The 23,288-nt window shown below is 40.1% G+C and overlaps 1 long non-coding RNA gene across 1 annotated transcript in view; it reads left to right on the forward strand.

The window, feature by feature from the left end:
* The first annotated feature begins 348 nt into the window (after window positions 1-348).
* LOC145503759 (uncharacterized) overlaps window positions 349-23,288 on the forward strand; it is a 32,686-nt gene continuing 9,746 nt past the window's right edge. The window contains exon 1 of the long non-coding RNA XR_014051729.1: window positions 349-1,906. This is a non-coding gene — a long non-coding RNA (uncharacterized LOC145503759). The remainder of the gene's footprint in view (window positions 1,907-23,288) is intronic.

Genomic DNA, 23,288 nt, shown 5'->3' on the forward strand with positions numbered 1-23,288 from the left:
CACAGACCTTCATTTGTAAGCATTTTAATTAACAGTTAAGGAATGAGTTTGGGCTTCCTTAGTAGCTCAGCTGGTAAAGAATCTGCCTTCAATGAAGGAAATTCTGGTTTGATTCCTGAGTCGGGAAGATCCCCTGGAGAAGGGAAAGGATACCCACTCCAGTATTCTTGGGTTTCCCTGGTGGCTCAGCAGGTTAAAGAATCTGTCCACAGTGTGGGTTTGAATATGGGTTCGATCCCTGGGTTGGGAAGATCCCCTGGAGAAGGGAACAGGCTACCCACTCCATTATGCTGGCCTAGAGAATTCCATGGACTGTGTAGTCCATGGGGTCGGCATGGCAACCGCTCCAGTATTCTGGCCTGGAGAATCCCCGTGGACACAGGAGCCTGGCAGGCTACAGTCCATGGGGTGACAAAGAGTTGGACGTGATGGAGCAACTTTCACTTTCACTTTCAAGGAATGAGTTTACAAAAAGAGAGAAAGGCTTGTGAACTAGGAACCTTTTATTTTTTATCTTTTTGGCTTTCTGGCTGACTCAGTGAAAAAGAACCTGCCTGCCAATGAAGGAGATGCCAGTTTGATCCGAGTGAGGAAAATCCTTTGGAGAAGGAAATGGCAACCCACTCCACTATTCTTGCCTGGATAATCCCATGGACAGAGGGGCTTGACAGGCTACAGACCATGAGGATCAAAAAAGAACTGGGTTTGACAGAAGCGTCTTAGCACAGCACAGTGACTAAGGTCACCTGCATTCCTCTCCCGTCACTCCTTTCAGCTTAGCAGCTAAACAACAACAAACCATTTTTTGAGCCTCACCTATATATGAATGTAACGATGCTTGGAAGAGCTTTCCCTTTTATAACCCCCTGAGTATGCTCCCAGTTCCTTTCTAGAGGTGAAAAGTATCAGGAGAATTGATGATAGAATCACATAGACCGTCTTCTGATTGCTTTGGAGAATACAAAGGAGGGCATGCCAGCACTCCTCAGCGTCCCACGGGATGGGATGGCAACAAGTATGCCATTTCTGTCTTCTCCTGACCAAAGATGCTCCTGACTCCCATATGCCCCATTTATCTGTTTATTTATTTTTTTTATTTGTGTCCTGTGGACCTCACTTTAAGGGAGATTTTGTAAACACAGATGTTTACGGAGGACAGGGATGTAAGATTAATAGTGGAAATTAGGGCAGAGTAAAACCATGAGGAATGGTGGAAAATGTGGAGCTAACAATTTGTATTTTATCACCCTAAAGGCATTCAGATTCAATATAAAAACCAAACAGCAAATAAATACCTTACTAACCAGACAAAACCACCAATCAGATACAACTTCTTTATCTCCAGTCAATCACTGTTTGTCAGTTCCTTTCTGTCATGTCTTCTTCTCCCCTTTTCCCATAGCTACATCATTTCTTCCAGCTCCCATAGTGAAATCAGGCTGTTTAGGCAGAATAACGGCATCCCAAGGATGTGCATACCATAATCCTTCAGAAACTTCGAATATATTATTTACTTTGCTGATGAAATAAGGTTGGGAGCCTTAAATACATTATGCTGAATTACAGGGATGGATTCAAGTCTAATCCCAAAAGCTTTAAGAGCAGAGAAATGTCTCTAGCTGGAAGAAGCAGAAGGAGTCAGAGATACTGAAAGCTAAGAAAAACTCAATAGCCTATTGCTGGTGTGAAGATGGAAGGAGTGATGTGAGAAGAAATGCAGGCGGGCTTGGGAAAGAGAGAGGGGCTCCTGTGCTGATGGTTAGTAAGGCAGCGTCTCCTGCCTACAGACACAAGGACCTGGATTCTGCCAGGAACCTGAATGAGCTTGGTGCTGCTCACCCCTGGAGCCTCCAGAAAGGAACACAAGCTTGCAGGCACCTTGACTTCCTCCTTGTGAGATGCTAAGGTGAGAACCAGCCGAGTCCCACAGAAAATTCAGGTAACACATGGGTGTTGTTTGAAACTTCTATATTTTTGTATTTTGTGATAGCAGTCCTAGAATTCTAATATACAAGTCACAGTATCTACTTGCTTTGGCTTACAAAGTGTCATCTCAGAATTGAGTTAGATGTTAATGAAATCAATTAATTTCTACTGGCCCCACAGGGCTACATGGGAAATGGGAGCTATATGAGGGGACAGAAGTCTCAGACAATAAGTATGGAAACTCAGCATTTTTGTCTCTGCATTGGTGCTGGTTGTGGCCCATTTTTCTCCTGAATTATATTTAAAAAATACTCTTCAACAAAGATAACTAGACTTTTTAAGAAAATCTGGCCTGTCTTGTATTATGCCTTTTTCCCCCCCTGTTTTCACATTTAATCTTTCAAAATTATCAGGTATTATTTATTTGCAGCTTTCAAAGACAACACCTACAGAACAGCCCAGTTACAAGTAGTGTGTGTATATGTGTGTGAGTATGTTCTTAGTTGTGTCCGACTCTTTGCAGCCCCATGGACTGTAGACTGCCTGTTCCTCTAGCAGTGGTGGCTTCTTTGTTATGAAGCAATTGGAAGTCAGGCTCACACCACTGGCTCTCAGCTAGGGTGTGATATCTCTTAATCCTTCTGTGTAACAGCTTTTCCATTTTCATAAGAAAGCGATCCCTCCCCAGCGTCTATAACTAGATTTCTTGTTGTCAATTGAAAATTTGGAGCATCAGAACACTTATCTAATTTCTATGGGGCATTTGTTATTTTATTAAAGAGTTTATAATACAAAAGACATGCACTAACCTCATTTGGAATGAAATGTCTTCATGTATCCGATAGAATATCATCTACTACTGCGAAGAAGCAGTCTGCATCAGTACGTCTCTGCCCCTCCAGCCAATTTCCGTTGTTCAGTGCTTCTAAGGCACCCTTTGAATTCTTTTAAACTTGAAAGCTTACCTCAATGAGATTACTGATTTTTCTGTCACTAGATTATAAACTCCATGAGAACAAAGACCATTGCAGCTTCAGGAATACCCTTTGGAATATATAGAGTAGGAATTCAATGCATATTTATAGAAAAAGTAAAGGCTGAAATTGCATTATTTAAAAATAGAAGAATAATTATTATATGGTTTTATTGGGATGGAATCTTGCCTGAACATTACTTACCTGATAAAATTTGTGTGTATGTTGGAGGGGGGAACAGTTACCAGAAATCCTGAATATTCAGCTGGTATTCACTCTTTGCTATACACTCTTAGATTCCTCTTTACTTTTGCCTCATTTCTTTTGTTGTTGTTTTTGTTTAGCTGCTTACCTATGGTTTTGTTTTGTGTTTTTGTGTACTTTTTGTTTGATGACTTTGTTAAGGTTGGAGAAAGGAATATGATTAGAAGCCATAATGCAGCCAAGTGGAAGCTTGTCTGCTTAACCTGAGTGCAGGGCCCCACTGACCTATACAGAATTTGAGCAAGCGGAAGAGACTCAAAGAGGTAGCCCTCACTTGCATCTTCTGTCCTTTCATGCACTATACAAGCTGAAGAGGGGCACAGAGTGGTCCTTTCTGGGTGGATGTTTTCATGGGCATCAGCCCAATGTTTATTTTAGGCAAATGTCTAAGATGACCATTGACTTTTTTGTTTAATTTTATTTATTTGTTTATTTTTGGCTGTGCCAGCTCTGTTGTGGCACGCAGAGCTTTCCTCTGCTGCTGGCAGGCTTTCTCCAGTTGCGGTGAGCAGGCTTCTCACTGTGGTGGTTTCTCTTGCTGCAGAGCGGAGTCTCTAAAGTGTAGGCTCAGCAGTGGTGGCACATGGGCTCAGTTGCCCAGAGGCATGTGAGATATTAATTCTTGGACCAGGGGTTGAACCCTTGTTTCCTGCATTGGCAGGCAGATTCTTAACCACTGGAGCACCAGGAAGTACCTCAATTTCCTTTTACTTGAACTCGTGTCCTAGCTCTAGAGCCCTGCTTCTTCATTCCTCCACTCTGATGTCTGCTTGTGGTACCTTCAGATGGAATAGCCCTCACCTCCTGTCATTTTAATTTTAGGTATATTTGCTGGTTTTTTCTCTGTGGCTTTCTTCACTCTTTGGCTTCCATGACCATGATGCTTCAGAGTAGATTTCTTAACTCTGATCTTGATCCAGCAGAATTCAAAATCCCATTCAGCAGCAAACCCACCCTACTGTGGGAATTCAATCAAACCCCAGTGCTTTCAAGTGACTTAAATGAATTTCTCAAAGAACAACTGGAAAGGTGTCCATGTGACCAGAGCATCAGGCAAAGGTTGAGTCAGTGTGACTGTGTTCTGAATGGTCAAAAGGACCTAACTGCATAAACTATATGGCAAATTCGATCACTTTTTGGGGAAAAAAAATGCATAGTGTATGGTGTGAGTTGAAAAGTAAAAATGATCATATCATAAAAAGTTTCATTATGTGGAAATGGAGATTTTACCTTATGTTCAAAACATAACTCATGAATGCATATTACCCTAAAAGTGGTCATTATTTCTCATGGACTATACAAAGCAGGTGCAAATGAGCAGATGCATAAGGACATCTGCCATACTTAAATAATCACATTCAATAAAGTGCTCAGGGTAAAGAATTATTATTAATAAAACCTCCTCCTTTCAGTATTTACCCTTAGAGGGCTATTACTTCTAAAAGTATTGTGATGAAAAAAGAATACAAGATTTTGAACAAAGACTATCTCTTCCAATTCTGGCTGTAGCTGGTAGAGTCCCCCTGTAATAATGCAAATGTCTGTTCTGAAACACTGTTTTTTCCAGAAATTCTCTTCCCACCATCCATCACCATCATGACGTTTTCATCATGTGCTTCTAACGATTTTGTTGCTGCTTCTGACTCAAAATTTTAAGGAGGTGAATGAATTGATAAATGGATGAGTGGATGCATGCTAACTTAGAACTGTCCTATTCTGACTGGATGGAAGTCACTCAGATGGCATGGATAGAGAATATGAAATAGGATAGGGCTCTTCTTTGCCCATGTTAATGAAACTCTGTCCTGTTATGACTCAGTGATTCTGCCAACTGATGGGAAACAGACAGCTGCGGTGAACACTGAGGAATTTTAAGATAGTTTGCAGTTTAAGTTACATGACTAAAAAGTGTAAGTCAGAGTATTTGACTTTTTAGTTCAATGGACTTATTTTCCTAGTAAATATGTTATTTTTTCTAAACAAACAAACAAATTCTTTAAGTGGAAGTGATTTAAAAAAAATCAGAAAAACTGAAATCTCTCTTTTTCTAATTCAAACTTTTGACCAGCAATTTTACTCTTTGATGATAACCATTTTGAATAATCTTTTATGTATCTTTCTAAAAATATCTGTAAGCACACATAAGCATATTCCATTTATTGTGTGTGTGTGTGTATCCTTTCTAATTTACTCTAATGCGTGTGTGTGTGTTTAGTTGCTCAATTGTGTCTGACTTTTTGTGGCCCCATGGACTGTAGCCTGCCAGGCTCCTCTGCCCATGGAATTTTTCCAGGCAAGAATACTAGAGTGGGTTACCATTTCTTACTCCAGGAGATCTTCCCCACCCAGAGATTGAACCTACTATTCTTGGGTCTCCTGCATTGGCAGGTGGATTCTTTATCATTGAGCCACCTGGGTAATGGGATTGTGTTAAAGATACTATTATGTATTTTGATTTTATTAGTTAACATTGTTTTATAAATTATTTTATATTCCTAAATCAAGATCCACTTCATTTTTATACTTTTGTAGTATATTTTAATCAAATTAAAAACAATAGTAAAAATTAAATTCTACCTGACCCCTCCACCACATCTAGAAAAATCTATAGTATTTTAAAAACTTTGTTTACTTTAAATTCTTGGGTGGTTACTTTCAAACTACTGAATTATATGAGCAACTTCTATTACCTTTAGACAGAACCTTTGTGTACTGTTGCTGGTAACAGTGGTGTAGCCATAATGGTGTGTGTGTGCTTAGTTGCTCAGTCATGTCCGATTCTTGTGACCCCATAAATAGTAGCCTGCTAGGCTCCTCTGTCCATGGGATTCTCCAGGCAAGAACAGTGTTGCCATTTCTTTCTCCAGCGGATCTTCCTGACCCAGGAATCGAACCCGAGTCTCCTGTGACAAAATCTTGCTAATATTACATAAGTGAGAATGATGTCTGTTAGCTTCAATATACATGTGGGAAAGGAAATCTCTACCTTCTATTCTTTCCCCTGGCTGAAAAGGTGATTTTCAAAGTGGCCTTGAACTGTCATAGTCATGGTCTCTGAATGGCCATATGGAGAAGAGCTGCATATTGACCAGGAAATTTGAGTGCAATACAAGAGGAAAATAAGCTTCTATCTCTTTGAACCCTAGCACTTTGGGAGTGTCTACAGGCAATATCTTGCCTTTTTCCTCTAAAAAAAAAATCTTTTTTTTTTTTTATCTTTCTCCTGTCCATCCTTTTCTTCCTTTCCATCAGGTATAATGTATGTAGAACATATAATTGATGTTTTGCCCATGTCTCCCTGGTACTCATGGTGGCACACGTTTCCTGTTGCATGATCCTGCCATTTCAGTCTCATGGCTTCTCTCATTATGTGTTCAGTTAGTACCCCAGGAATAGTCCTTGGCCAATGATGGATGAGAGTTTGAAGACTGATACTTCAGTTTTCCTGAACCTTTGGAAGGATAATTTCAAGTTTCTCAGCAAGACTGCATTTTAATTGCCTGAATCAATAACTTGCTTGATACCACAGTCTATATTTGACTTCCTTTCCTTATTTGTCTTTCTTCCTCTTTCCCCTGCCAATACGTCTTGGGTGTGATTCTCAAGTAAGCTTCTTGTCCTTCTAGCTTCTTCATGGGGTATGCTGTTGAGGAACTCAACTTAGGAGAATACCAGAAGTTGTCCCCTTGATGTGAAATACTGGAAGTGGAGAGCTTACTAGTCAGATAGTAGTAAGAATTCCATCACCAACTTGATGAATGAGCAATTTAGAATGAATTTATTAAACAAGTGCAAAATATACCACTGACTATGTTTCTTGGAAGATCCCAGAGGACTCTCCTTTTACAAAAAGGATAAGAAATTCAATATTGATGAGAAGCATAGTGGTGACTGTCTCTGTAGGTTTCCATTGATGATAGAGGGTGCTTGTATGATGCTTGTCTCCCTGGGGTCAACGTGGATAATAAAATCATGGCATATTTGATGTCAGATGGCAGCCCTTAGTCAGCAGCAGCAAAGTAGATATAATTATTATGATGGGCAGCAAGGTCAGAACAACATGCTGGGACTGACTTTTGAGGCTCCATCTTATTTTAGAGACCACAGATCTCCTATGACTGAGATAGATGGATAGCAACAGTAAGGGTATAACTTGACTTGTATCAGGGTCAGGAAACTACAGTCTGTGGGTCAAAGCCAGTCATTTGCTTGTGGAACACAACAAGTCCTTTTGTTTACCTATTGTTTATGGCCGTCTTGTGCTACAGTGGCAAAGTTAAGTAGGTTCAACAGAGACTGTGTGACCTGAAAAGCCATAAAATATTTTTTTGTGTGTGGCCCTTTCCAGAAGAAGTTTGATGATCCCTGACCTATACAACCAAAGGAGGTCAAGAATAAGTGAGAAGAAGATTGATGGCAGTCTCTGTAAGGAAAAGTCACAGTCCTTGTTCCCAAAACTTTGCCAGTTTTCAGAGTCAGGGTTATTGATTGAAGGGGTGGAAGAACACTGCAGAAAGAATACACATAAAAGGCACATTCAATAGCCATTCTCCCATTCCTTTTCCGTTAATAAAATAGCATATATTGAGGAAAATAGAAATACTCAATATTTCGAGAGCACTTAAAAACAGGTTCTGAGCTGACTTTCACACCTGAAGATTCAAGCATCAACTGCCCACCTTGTGCAGGGGTATATACAGAGGCCCATGACAAGATCCTAGCCCATGTGCACATCACAGATCTCCAGCAGAGTTATTTCTCTGGTGCCTGAGGGCACATTCATGTTGCATAAACTTAATAGGTAAAGGACACTTCACATTGGTCTGTTGACCAGAGCTCCTTGTCACCTACCACTGTTATTAACTCTAAGCTCACAAGTGCATCCTCTTTGAGGGTTCCTTAAGGCTAGCTGATGGAGGTGCAAAACACCTGGGTCTGGATCATGGATGGATGGATTGATGCAAGTGAAAAAGAACACTACTGTCACACGATCACCACTTGGAGGGGCCCTGGAAGACAGTGGTGAGGGAAAAGTCTTCCAGTAGATAGAACTTCAGTATAACTTGTCATCAACCATATATGAAGAAAGAAGTGGTTGAAGGTACAAAAATCCCTTAGTGGTGGATAGCTTTGCAGGTTTTTCAGGGATCTGGAAAGTGTAAGAATAGAAAACCATAGACAAGGAAATACACAAAAGGCATGAAGATGGATGGGAGTGGCACAAAGATCTGTGCATCTTCTTATTTCATAACAATTCATACTCCAGAGTACAAATTTCAGAGGCACCACTAAAAGAAGATGGACATAATTACTAATTTAATATATGCTAGCCAGCCTCTGCTTTTCTGCTCTAGTATTTCCACGTTTGGCTCATGAATGGAGAAGCTATTATGGTTGGGATAGTGTCTACCTATAGGCTTAATAGCATGGGTTCTTTTTCACCAAGAGTAACCTGTTGTTGAATGTCTAACCAGTCAGCTGTGAGATTAATACTAAACCCTCATCTTTAGAAGAATCCAGCAAGTCACGTGGTGTCTAGTTGGTTATACCGAGAGCAGCCCATCTGCATTGAGACTGATATGTATCTGTGTATACAGCACCTCAGCTAGCAGAACTGTCAGAGGGCTCACAGAGTGTCTGATTATACTGTGAAACAACATCACCTAGGATGAAGACCTCACAGTAGGATGGAGGAGGTAGAGCAAGGAGCACATGGCTGTGGGATCCACAGTTCAGGAACTGTTGATCATACAGAGTCTCAGAAGGGTCTGTCAAAAGTGTACATAAGGTGTCAGCTTGAGGAGGACATTTTGCAGTATTAGTTGCCTTTTACACTTTGTCCTTTAAATTGCTGTATATTCTTTGAAGCCCAGGTTACCTGGTGGCTCAGACATTCAAGAACCTGCCTACAATGCAGGAAATGTGGGTTCTCTCCCTGGGTCAGGAAGATCCTCTGGAGGAGGTCATGGCAACCCACTCCAGTATTCTTGCTGGGAAAATCCCAAGGACAGAGGACCCTTGTGGGCTACCGTCCATGGGGTTGTGCAAGGAGTTAGACACGATTTAGCAACTAAACCACCACCACAATGTACTTTGAATCAATTGCTATTCTGTGAGATTGTGATACAAGTAGTTTATCTAAATGGGCCTGTGAAACAAATAGTAGAAGTAGAAGGTCTTCCATTGACCATTACTTCTATTTATCCAGTTAGGGAATTTGTGTTTCCTGTCTCTGCAGTGTAGTCTCTACAAGACTAATATCTTGGTTCCTGGGTGGGATGTGAGAAGGAGAAGGGCCTGCAGCTAGGGGCATAATAAATGTTGAACTAAATTTAAAGTCAAAGCTGCTACCACGTCATTTTAGGTTCTTCCTGCCAACAGTGTGTGTGTGTGTGCTGTATGCACGCTCAGTCACTCAGTCGTGTCTGACTCTTTGTGCCCCATTGCCTGTGGCCCTCTAGGCTTCTCTGTCCATGGAATTTTTCAGGCAAGAATCTCAGAGTGGGTTGCTATTTCCTCTTCTAGGGGATCTTCCCAACCCAGAGATGGAACGTGTGTCTCCAACATTGGCAGGCGGACTCTTTACCACTGAGCCACCTAGGAAACCCCATGCCAACAGACCAGCAGACAAATAACAGAGTTACTATATTGACAGAAATAATTGATCTGGCTATTATGTAGACACTGGGCTTCTGTAACATATTGGGGCAGAGAGGAATAAGTGTTTCAGAACTTGGGATTCAGCGAGTCACCTTTTGGTCTTTCCATGCCCAGTGATAATCATCAATGAGCAGTTACAGCAACCAAGACCTGACAAGGGCAAGGTGACTAGGGGATCAGACATCTAGTTATGAAGGTGTGAGATAACCAAGCAAGCAATCTAGAACAGAAGGGTGTCCAAAACAGGAGAACCTAGAAAGAATGATAAAGAAGGGAGAGAATGAGTATACAGGATAGTAGCTTATCCCATTAAGCCTCTCACCTTAAAAGTCTTTTTTCTTTCCTTTTAGATAAATTTTGCCACTAACGTGGAGAAGTGATGACACATAGTGATGTTATATCAGCATTAATTCACGGAATGGAAGCAATAGCACTTCTGTAATACTTTTAGACAAGTGTTTGAAAGCACATGTAACATCTTTGTAAAGATGTTTACAAAACATAGATACATTATCTTGGGGCACGGTATTAGTTTTTCTTTGGCGTGGGTCTATGGTAATGGTTTCTCTTAGGGTTTGTTCTTAAAAATGTTTTTATTTCACATTTATTTTTAAGTTATATGTGTGTGTGTAGATGTATTTTGGGAAGGGTGAATCATGGAAACTTCACAGTTGAGTATAAAAGAAAGAATAGCACTCCAGTATTCTTGCCTGGAAAACCCCATGGACAGTGGAACATGGTAGGCTTCAGTCCATGGGGTGGCAAAGAGTCAGACATGACTGAGCGACTTCACTTTAAAGAAAAAAAAAAAAGAAAGAATAGGGAGTATTTTGGTAAAGCAAGTGAAGAGACAAAGGGGAAAAAGTATTTCTTCTGGGTGGCATATGCCAACATAAGAATGTTGCGTTTGAGGAGTCATATCATTTAATAGCTTTTTATAGGACAGAGATGAGGGGTTGAGATGGACATGAACAAAGGCAAGAGAGCATCTGGGGTCAGGTTGTGAAAGATCTTGTATCAAATGCCTGAGAGATTGGCAGGAGACACGAGCTCCTGGTGGAGTAGTTGGATGGTTATAGCAGAACAGGGACATGCTAAGAGATGGCTTCTAAAAAGATTCCTGTGACTACAGGGCAGGGACTATATTAGAAGTAAGCCAAACCAGAATTAAGAAAAAGAGCTGCTGAAATAATTCTGGTGAAAGAAGATAGAGGTGATAAAGAGAGAAATGGAAACTTTTCATGCACATTTGGAGGATTGATATGAATTCATTTTCCTTCAGGCATGGTGGGTATTGGAAGTGAGAGGGAAGTTAAGAACAACTGCCAGATTTTTGGAATAGGGAAAACTACATGAACAGACGTGGCACTGGATAAGATACAGAAGACAGGACAAAGAGCAGACTGCTCGGCAGCAATATGACATGTCCATTTCTAATTTTGTTGATCTGAGGGACCCAGCTGGAATTATCCAAAATACAGTATGATTAAAAGGTCATCAGAGAAATCAGGACTGGAAATACGATTTTTGAAATAGTAATTAAATTGAGACTTTCCAGGTGGTGCTAGTGGTAAAGAACCCTCCTGGCAAAGGAGACATAAGAGATGGGGCTTCTATTCCTGTGTCGGAAAGATCCCCTGGAGAAGGGCATGACAACCTGCTCCACGATTCTTGCAGGAAGAATCCCATGGACAGAGGAGCCTGGCGGGCTACAGTCTATGGGGTCTCAAGTGTCGGACACAATTTAGCGACTAAACCACCACCAGTGAAGAATGGAGGAGACTCATTAACAAAAAAAGAATTACAGAGGAGAGCTGAGAAATACATTTCCTTGAAGACCAACATTTAAAGTACTGACAAAGGAAGAGGAAGAAACCTCAGAAGATTTCTTGAAGGAGTAGATAGAGGGATAAGAAGAAATCCAGAGAAGAGTGGTGACTCAGAACTCAAGAGAAATTCAAAGAGAAGTTAGTGGTCCAGAGAATAAAATGCTTCAGAGAAACTAAATTCAGCAAGAATTGTCAGATACTTCTTAAATAGCACCTAGAAATTCTGGGACAACAATTTTCATGGCTGGCAGATTCAAACATAGTGGGTTGAATGGGAGGTAAGAAAGTGCCCTCCAGGTGTTAACAATGCAATAGCAGAGAGGCAAAGGGTGATGGTTCCTCTAAAGAATGTGGGAGTCAACCAGAGGAGATAGGAGTTGAGCTGAAATGATTGCATATCTTTGCTACATATAATAGTTATTTTTTTTAAAGATTTTTTTTTTGATGTGGACCATTTTTAAAGTCTTTATTGAATCTGTTACAATATTATTTCTATTTTCAGTTCAGTTCAGTTGCTCAATCATGTCCAACTCTCTGTGATGCCATGGAAGGCAGCACGCCAGGCCTCCCTGTCCATCACCAACTCCTGGAGTTTACTCAAATTCATGTCCATTGAGTTGGTGATGCCATCCAACCATCTCATCTTCTGTCCTCCCCTTCTCCTCCCGCCTTCAATCTTTCCCAGCATCAGGGTCTTTTCAAATGATTCAGCTCTTTGCATCAGGTGGCCAAAATATCAGAGTTTCAGCTTCAACATCAGTCCTTCCAATGAACACCCAGGACTGACCTCCTTTAGGATGGACTGGTTGGATCTTCTTGCAGTCCAAGGGACTCTCAACAGTCTTCGCCAACACCACAGTTCAAAAGCATCAATTCTTCGGCACTCAGCTTTCTTTATAGTCCAACTCTCACATCCATACATGACCACTGGAAAAACCATAGCCTTGACTAGATGGACCTTTGTTGGCAGAGTAATGTCTCTGCTTTTTAATATGCTACCTAGGTTGGTCATAACTTTCTTTCCAAGGAGTAAGCGTCTTTAAATTTCATGGCTGCAATCACCATCTGCAGTGATTTTGGAGCCCAAAAACATAAAGTCAGCCACTGTTTCGACTGTTTCCCCATCTATTTGACATGAAGTGATGGGACCAGAAGCCATAATCTTAGTTTTCTGAGTGTTGAGCTTTAAGCCAACTTTTTCACTCACCTCTTTCACCTTCATCAAGAGGCTCTTTAGTTCTTCTTCACTTTTCTGTCATAAGGGTGGTGTCATCTGCATATCTGAGGTTATTGATATTTCTCCCAGCAATCTTGATTCCAGCTTGTGCTTCATCTAGCCCAGTGTTTCTCATGATTTACTCTGCATACAATTTAAATAAGCAGGGTGACAATATACAGCCCTGATATACTCATTTCCTGATTTAGAACCAGTCTGTTGTTCCATGTCCAGTTCTAACTGTTGCTTCTTGACTTGCATACAGATTTTTCAGGAGGCCAGTCAGGTGATCTGGCATTCCCATCTCTTTCAGAATTTTCCACAGTTTGTTGTGATCCACACAGTCAAAGGCTTTGGCATAGTCAATAAAGCAGAAGTAGATGTTTTTCTGGAACTCTCTTGTTTTTTGATGATCCAGTGGATGTTGGCAATTTGATCTCTGGTTCCTCTGCCTTTTCTAAAACCAGCTTGAGCATCTGGAAGTTCATGGTTCACGTGTTGCTGAAGCCTGGCTTGGAGAATTTTGAGCATTACTTTACCAACGTGTGAGAAGAGTTCAATTGTGCGATAGTTTGAGCATTCTTTGGCATTGCATTTCTTTGGGATTAGAATGAAAACTGACCTTTTCCAGTCCTGTGGCCACTGCTGAGTTTTCCAGATTTCTTGGCATATTGAGTGCAGTACTTGCACAGCGTCATCTTTCAGGATTTGAAATAGCTCAACTGGAATTCCATCACCTCCACTAGCTTGTTCATAGTGATGCTTTCTAAGACCCACTTGACTTCACATTCCAGGATGTCTGGCTCTAGGTGAGTGATCACACCATCGTGATTATCTGAGTTGTGAAGTTCTTTTTTGTACAGTTCTTTTGTGTATTCTTGCCACCTCTTCTTAATATCTTCTGCTTCTATTAGGTCCATACCATTTCTGTCCTTTATTGAGCCCATCTTTGCATGAAATGTTCTCTTGGCATCTCTAATTTTGTTGAAGAGATCTCTAGTCTTTCCTATTCTATTGTTTTCCTCTGTTTCTTTCCACTGATCACTGAGGAAGGCTTTCTTATCTTTCCTTGCTATTCTTTGGAACTCTGCATTCAAATGGGTATATCTTTCCTTTTCTCCTTTGATTTTTGCTTCTCTTCTTTTCAAAGCTATTTGCAAGTCCTCCTCAGATAGCCATTTTGCTTTTTTTGCATTTCTTTTTCTTGGGGATGGTCTTGCTCCCTGTCTCCTGTACAATGTCACGAACCTCCATCCATTATGTTTTGTTTTTTTGGCCACGCAACATGTGGAATCTTAGCTCCCTGACCAGGAATGGAACTCATACCCCCTGCACTGGAAAGCACAGTTTTAACCACTGGACTGCAGGGAAGTCATCTTGTACTAGTTTTTTATAACAAAACAATTTTAGGTAAAATGTCACCTGCTGTCAAGATCTAAAAGAAAAATAAACTCACTTGTAAAACCTATTTAAATTGTGGGAAAATTTGGCTTTTTGTTTGTTTCTTCCTGGTCTTTGCCAGGGAAACGTGCTTGGAAACAGATGCTACTTGTTGACATGTTACATTCCTAATTCTCTCAGAGATAGCCCGCGGTTTGCGATCCATTATACACTGGGAAAGGGAGTGAAAATGTGAAATGTAAACCCATGTGTTTTCCTGCAGATTTTTTAAAACAAATTTTTGAAGACTGGGTACTTCCCTGGTGGTCCGGTGCTTAAGAATTTGACTTGCAATGCAGAGGATGAGAGTGAGTTTGATAACAGGTCAGAAACTAAGGTCCCACTTGCCTTGGAGGAATGAAGCACAAGAGCTGCAACTACTGAGCCTGCGTGCCACAACTAGAGAGTCCGTGCGCCACAACAACGTATCTGGCATGACGCAGCAAAGATCCCTAGTGCCCCAACTAAGACCCAAACAGCCAAATAAATGAATAAATATTTTTTAAAACCTTATAAAAATAATTTAAAAAATAAAAAGAAACAAAAATTTGTTTCAATGACTGGTCTGATAGCACTTAATTGCAGTTGCTCTTGTTGAATCACTCAGTCTTGTCTGACTCTTTACAACCCCAAGGACTGCAGCACAGCAGGCTGCCCAGTCCTTCACTATCTCCCGAAGTTTGCTCAGATTCATGTCCATTGAGTTGGTGATGATATCTAACCATCTCATCCTCTGCCACCCTCTTCTCCTTTTGCTTTCAATCTTTCCCAGCATCAGGATCTTTTCCAGTGAGTCAGCTCTTCCCATCAGGTGGTCAAAGTGTTGGAGCTTCAGCTTCAGCATCAATCCTTCCAAACAATGTTCAGGGTTGATTTCCTTTAGGATTGACCGGTTTGATCTCCTTGCAGTACAAAGGACTCTCAGGAGTCTCTTCCAGCACCACGATTAGAAGGCATCAATTCTTTAGCACAGCCTTCTTTATGGTCCAACTCTCACATCTGCACATGGCTACTGGAAAAACCATAGCTTGACTGTACAGAACTTTGTCAGCAAAGTGATGTCTTTGCTTTTTAATATGCTGTCTAGGTTTGGTACAGTTTTCCTTCCAAAGAGCAAGCATCTTTCAACTTCATGACTGCAATCACCATCCATAGTAATTTTTGAGCCCAAGAAAGTAAAATCTGCCACAGCTTCCACTTTTTCTCCCATCTATTTGCCATGAAGTGATGGGACTCAATGCCATGATCTTAGTTTTTTGAATGCTGTGTTTTAAGCCAGCTTGTTCATTCTCCTTTTCACCCTCATCAAGAGGTTCTTTAGTTGCTGTTCACTTTCTGCCATTAGAATGGCATCATCTGCATATCTGAGGTTGTTGATATTTCTCCTGGTAATCATGATTCTAGCTTGTAACTCATCCAGACTGTCATTTCACATGATATAATCTGCATGGAAGTTAAATAATCAGGGTGACAATATACAGCCTTATCATACTCCTTTCCCAATTTTGAACCAGTCTGTTGTTCCAGGTAAGGTTCTAGCTGTTGCTTCTTGACCTGCATACAAGTTTCTCAGGACATAGGTAAGGTGGCCTGGTATTCCCATCTCTTGAAGATTTTTCCACAGTTTGTTGTGATTCACACAGTCAAAGCCTTTGGTGTAGTCAGTGAAGCAGAAGTAGATGTTTTCTGGAATTCCCTTGCTTTCTCTATGACCCAGGGAATGCTGGCAATTTGATCTCTGATTCCTCTGCCTATTCTAAATCCAGCTTGTACCTGTGGAAGTTCTCACTTCAAGTACTGCTAAAGCCTAACTTGAAGGATTTGGAGCATAGCCTTATGAGCATGCAAAATGAGCATAGTAGTATGGTGGTTTGTACATTCTTTGGCACAGGCTTTCATTGGGATTGGAATGAAAACTGACTTTTCCAGTCCTGTGGCCACTGCTATGTTTTCCAAATTTGCTGGACATATTGAGTGCAGCTTTAGAAATAACTCAGCTGGAATTCCATCACCTCCACTAGCTTTGTTTGTAGTAATGCTTCCTAAGGCCCACTTGATTTCAGTCTCCAGGATGTCAGGCCCTAGGTGAGTGACCACACCATTACGGTTATTGAGTTATTAATACATTTTTGTATAGTTCTTCTGTGTATTCTTGCTGTCTCTTTTTAGTCTCTTCTGCTTCTTTTAGATCCTTATTGTTTCTGTTCTTTATCATCCCTCTCCTTGTGTGACATGTTCCCTTGATATCTCCAGTTTTCTTGAAGAGATCTCTAGTCTTTCCCATTTTATTGTATTCTTCTACTTCTTGGCACTATTCGTTTAAGGAGACCTGCTTGTCTCTCCTTGCTATTCTCTGGAACTCTGCATTCAGCTGGGTTTATCTTTCTCTTTCTTTCTTGCTTTTTGCTATGTGTAAAGCCTCCTCAGACGACCACTTTGCCTTCTTGCATTTCTTTTTCTTTGGGATGGTTTTGGTCACTGCTTCCTGAACAGTGTTACAAACTTCTGTCCATAGTTCTTCAGGCACTCTGTCTATCAGATCTAATCCCTTGAATCTACTGTATAATCATAATTAATTGCAGCATAATTGCATAATTTATAGAAGTAGTTAATTTCAGTACTTCCATAATAATCCAAAAGTTCAAACTTACGTTTTGCTTTTCACCTTGTAAAAATAGTGAGGAACACGAAGAAAATTTCAATGGACGGTTTACTATCAATGCAGACATAATACAAAATGACCTACTTGCTTGATTAAAAAAACAGAAAACTGCTGTCTTCTTTCAGTTATCTGTTTGTAGCTTGTTGGTTTTGTGGGTTTTTGTCACAAATGTTCATTCCCACCTGTTAATATCCTCGTGCTCCAGCCTTCTGCCTTCTTTCTTCATTTAGAACATGCTGCTAAAGACAAAAATGCATAATAATATTAACATAGGAAATAATTAGCAAGATAAATCTGTTCACCATACATGTTCTAAAGGCAGTTAAAGGTATATTTTGTATTATTGATAAAATACTCTTTTTCTGTGGGTGTGTATATGTGTTTGTGTCCTATGTATTTAATATATTTGATGCCAGAAACTTTAATCAGTTGATAAAGCTGCTGGATAAGTTCATGGGCTATGAAGTTAGGTCATTGTCTGATTTTGTCTCCAGTCCTTACTGGACTGTATGACTTGGGAAATTGAGATTGTGGATAACTTTGGGGGTTTCCATGAATGGAAAATTAGATAATGCACTCATGTAAAATGCTTATCATAGTGCCTGGGACTTAACAGAGTAATGATAAATTAAATTTCATCTGCTCCTTTACTAGTCTTACAGTATGTCTGTAAGGTTTCTTCCCACACAGAGGGTAGTAAGAAAGCCTCTGCTCAGAAAGCTATGACGAGTTATGCTCCAGAACCACAGGAGTTTTGAGTGCTTTGCCTCTCAGCCTTTATTCCAAGCCTTTTCTCTATCCGTTGGTGACTAGTTCTTATTCCGTTGCCTGGTTCCTGTTTTCTGCCTCACTACCCAGTTTCATTAAATTGATGCTTCGGTTTTAACGTCAGCTCGGTTTTTCTCCTGCTTTATCCCTGGCTGTCATTATTTAGAACTGCCTCTATTCATGCGCTCTCACTCCCGTGTCAACCCTGTCATCTCTGCCAGATTTGGATCCCATGACTCCAGGCTTTGGCTAGCACCGTATCTCATTTTTCCAGGAAGGGAGTTTGAATGCAAGTGTTAGTGAGATGCTTTAATGTAACATTTATCTATAAGAAGAGAGTCTCATTTTATTGGTTTGCTTAACATGTGAGTTTTCAGGAAAATCACATCTACTCCTTATGTAATTCTCAGATCACCACCTCCATTGCCCTTAGCTGTGCCTTTCTGTAATTTTCATAATCTTATGAGCAGGTACTGATTAATAGGAGAAACTTTGAGGAGGATATATTCATTTTGCCTTCTCAATAAATATTTATTATGCAATTTATATTATGCCAAGGGCACTGGATAGTTTATTGGTTCTTAGCCCCACACTTATATTTTCTCTTCTCTGTATGATTAAAACCAGATGGCTACAAAGGGCATTTCCCAGACTTCTTCACCAGCTGAGTTTCAGTTAAGTTTTATTAGTGTCCTTCCTAGTGGTTCAGATGGTAAAGAATCTGCCTACTTAAGACCTAGGTTCAGTCCCTTGGTTGGAAAGATCCCCTGGAGAAGAGAATGGCAACCCACTCCAGTATTCTTGCCTGGAGAATCCCATGGACAGAGGAGCTTGGTGGGCTACAGTCCATAGGGTTACAAAGAGTCAGACACAACTGAGCAACTAACACTTTCACACTTTCACTTTGTGAGTGGATGCATTGATCAGAGAATAGATGGCAAGAGGAAGGGAGACAACATTTGCTTTTGGCTCCAGCAGGAGCATACTAGTGATATTTGAGAAATTAAAGAAGTCCAGCATATCTGGAGTAGAGAAAGAGTGAGTGGGGAGGAAGTATGAAAAGACTTCAGACAGTTGTTGTTGTTCAGATAGTTGTTCAGTCGTGTCTGACTCTACAACCTCATGGACTGCAGCATGTCAGTCTCCCCTGTCCTTCACTATCTCCTGGAGTTTGCTCGAATTCATGTCCACTGTGTCAGTGATGCTATCTAACCATCTCATCCTCTGCCACCCCCTTCTCCTCCTGCCTTCAATCTTCCCAGCATCAGGGTCTTTTCCAATGAGTCAGCGCTCCATATCAGGTGGCCAAAGTATTGGAGCTTTAACTTCAGATCAGTCCTTCCAATGAATATTCAGGGTTGATTTCCTTTAGGATTGACTGATTTGATCTCCTTGCAGTCTAAAGGACTCTCAAGAGTCTTCAGCACCACAATTTGAGAGCATCACTTCTTTGGTGCTCAGCCTTATCTATGGTCCAACTCTCACTTTAGGTGGCCAGTTAGCTCAGTTGGTTAGAGCATGGTGCTGCTAACACCAAAATTGTAGGTTCAGTCCCCAGAAATGCAAACTTCAGACAGTTAGGAGACACCAAATCATATATATATATATAGGGCCATGGCAGGTGTTGGTAATGGCTTTGGATTTTATTCGGTCTTATGGGAAGCTATTAAAAGGCTTGAAACAGAGGACAGATACAATGTTTTGTGCATTGAGAGAGCAATTGGTAGCTTTGTGAAAAATAGTCTGTAGGGATGTAGAAGCAAGAGAATACCAAGGAGATGGTTTGGAGGTCACATTGATCATGTGAAAGTGTGCTGTGTGTTGAGGCAACTCCCACATCATCAATTGATGAAAATATCATCAATTTCATGGCACCTCCACATCAACAAGGGCTTCTATAATTGCTAAAGAAAGGAGAAAAAAAATGATCTATAGAGTCAGCAATGGTGATTAAGTGACTTAATCTGAAAATGAAACAAATCACATGCATATATTTCACTTGTCAAAGCAAATCATATGTCAAGCAGGTGACATGTGGGTCTTTGTACCCCCAAGTAAGGTAGAAATAAATATTTTTTTAACAAAAATAATACTTTCCACAAAGAACATTTCAGTAATCTAGAGAAAAGTTAATGATACTGGCAGTGAAACTGCTGGGGAGTGGTTCAGATATGACTCAGGATACAATCTGATAGGAGAATTGAAAGATATGATAAATTGGAGGTAGGATGTTAGAAAAGTAGAATAATCAAGGGTGACTAGAATAAATGACTGGAGTAATGAATGAACAGAGATGTCTTTCTGTGATGGGAAACCTTGAGGAACAGCAAGTTTGGATATGTTAAATTTGAGATGGTGATTAGGCATTCAAATGGAGATGCCATCGTGAGCCTAATACTCAGGAGAGGGGCTCAGGCCTGAAACATACATTTGGGAGAGACAAACAGCAGTAGAAAGAATTGAGATTATCATATTGAGTGAAGTCAGACAAAGACAAATGTCATATGTTATTGCATGTAAGTGGAATCTAAAAAAAGGTACAAATGAACTTATTTACAAAACAGAAATCTAGTCACATATATAGAAGACAAACTTACAGTTACCAAGGGGAAAGACAGGGAGGGACAAATTGGGAGATTGGGATTAACATATACACACTACTTACATATAATAGATAACTAATAAAGACCTACTGTATATTAAGGAAACGACTCAATACTCTATGATGACTTATATGGGGAAAGAATCTAAAAAAGAACATATACGTATATGTATAACTGATTCACTTTACTGTACAGCAGAAATTAACACAATATTGTAAATCAACTGTATTCCAAAAACATTTAAAAACAAACAGACAAACAAATAGACATGAGAATGCAAACTACAGGACTAGACTTGAGATGTAAGTGAAAAGGAGACAATGTTAAAATGATAGGATTTTTCGGTAGCCATTAGATAAGATGATAATGGTTTCAACTGTAACAGTGAAAAGGGTTAAAAAAATGTTTTCGCGTTTGAACATATTCAAATGAGGCACCTATGGACATTGAGACCATTGAGGGAGAGAGCAGAAACCAAAAGTGAAGACAGAATCTTGGAAAAAATACACACACTTAGAAAGGAACACGACAGCTTAGAGAAGTGTTTGGTGAGGCAGAAAAACCAGTAACAAGTTGTCATAGAAATCAAGATAGCTGAGAGCTTCATGAAGGAGGAGGTGGTTAACTGTCAAATGTAGCCAAGTTTGAAATATAAGGCAAAAATATAGAGTTTTATAACTCATGGGCTTGAGTTATATTTTAACATATTTTTTGTCCCCCAATCAGGTGACTTATTCAATTGCCAGTCAAGGTGATTCTGTCTTCTGAAGATTCCTATGATCCTAGAATTGCTTAGTTATTTAGAGACTGAGAAGGAAAAGGACAGGAAGAGTTGACTTTTTACTGTTATTATGGAAAATAAGTCCTTTTAGTATACAATAATAATAGTTAATATTTATTGAGCTCTTACATGTCAGGCTCTATTCAATTATATGTATTATCCCATTTAACATTCGCTACAGTCTCTGAGTTAAATAAAAATTCTTGATCATGCATGCTCCTTTAGCTACTTTTCCTTTTTCCTTTGGAGCAAAATTTCTTGAAAAGATTGGCTGAGTTATCTCTCTAATTCTTCCTTTTTCATTCTCTCTTGAACCCACTCCAATAGGGTTTTAGTTCCCACTATTTTACCAAAATTTCTCTTGTTAAGTCAACAGTCATGTTACCAAGTTCAGTGGTCACTTCCCATTACTCATCTATCAACAACATGTGGAACATTTTTTTCCTTAATCCTCTGGAGCTTTCTAGCCATTTCTGATCTTCTCTAACTTCAGTTGAAATGCCTTAAGGCTCAGTTCTTAGACTTATTAACTATCAATGTTAACAACTCACAAGATGTTATTCAGTGTCATGTGTGCAAGTTATAGCTCTACCCTGATGAATTCCAAATTTACACCTCCTTCTCTTACCAAACTCAAGACTCTTGTAGGCAACTATCTACCAGTGTACATCTTTAATATATCATGCTCTAAATCTCCTTTCTTTACCATCTGAGCCACCAGGAAAGCCCAGCTGAAACTCCAATAATTTGGCCACTTGATGTGAACAGCTAATTCATTGGAAAAGACCGTGATGCTGGGAAAGATTGAAGGCAGAAGGAGAAGAGGAAGACAGAGGATGAGATGGTTGGATGGCATCATCGATTCAAAGGAATTGAACTTGGGAAAGTTCTGGGAGATGATGAAGGACAGGGAAGTCTGGTGTGCTGCAGTCCATGGGGTCACAAAGAGTCGGACACGACTTAGTGACTGAAAAACAACAAAAACCTCCCTTCTCAATCCCATATGTTCCTATTCTAATCTTCACCATCTCAGCAGATAGCAATTTCTTCCCTCCAAGATGCTGAGGCAAAATACTTTTCCTCTCTATCCTACCCATAACAGTCAATGTGTTAGCAATTTCCTTTAGGTCTACTTTCTAATTATATCTGGAATCTGATATGTCCACTGGGTTACTGAATTAGTTGGAGCTACAATTATTTCATTTCTGAGTCACCCTTATGTTTCCACTCTTTCTCTCCTACAGTCTTTTTCAACAGATCAGCCACTGCTATTTTATAAAACATAAACAAGTTTATGTCATTGCTTTATGCAAAATCCTCTGATGGCTTCTCATTTCACCCAAGGTAATAAAGTCCTTATCATCACTCAAGGCCCTGGATAGTTTGCTACCTTTCCACCTGTTGCTTCCTACCTCTTGAAATTCACCTTCCCTGCCACTTTTGCTTCTTCACCTTGCTGACCCTCATTGGCTTCTCTGCTTTTATTTGTACACACTGTATTGTTCTTTTAATTTCATGGCTGCAGTCACAATCTTCAGTGATTTTGGAGCCCAAGAAAATAAAATTTGTTACTGTTTCCATTGTTTCTCCATTTATTTGCCATGAAGTGATGGGACCGGATTCCATGATCTTTGCTTTTTCAATGTTGAGTTTTAACCCAGCTTTTTCACTCTCCTCTTTCACTTTCATCAAGAGGTTCTTTAGTTCTTCTTCGCTTGCTGCCATATGGGTGGTGTCATCTGCGTGTCTGAGGTTATTGATATTTCTCCCAGCAATCTTCATTCCAATTTGTGCTTCATACAGCCTGACATTTCTCATGATGTACTCTGAATATAAGTTAAATAAGCAGGTGATAATATACAGCTTTGACACTCAGAGACGTTACTTTGCCAACAAAGGTCCATCTAGTCAAAGCTATCATTTTTCCAGTTAGTCATGTATGGATGTGAGAGTTGGGCTATAAAGCAAGCTGAGCACCGAAGAATTTGAACTGTGTTGTTGGAGAAGACTCTTAAGAGTCTCTTGGAGATCCAACCAGTCAATCCTAAAGGAAATCAGTCCTGAATGTTCATTGGAAGGACTGATACTGAAGCTGAAACTCCAATACTTCAGCCACCCGATGTGAAGAACCGACTCATTGGAAAGACCCTAATGCTGGGAAAGAG

The sequence above is a fragment of the Giraffa tippelskirchi genome, chromosome 4 (genome assembly GCF_054371585.1).
Source record: "Giraffa tippelskirchi isolate mGirTip1 chromosome 4, T2T-mGirTip1v1.2.pri, whole genome shotgun sequence".
NCBI classification, from domain to species: domain Eukaryota; kingdom Metazoa; phylum Chordata; class Mammalia; order Artiodactyla; family Giraffidae; genus Giraffa; species Giraffa tippelskirchi.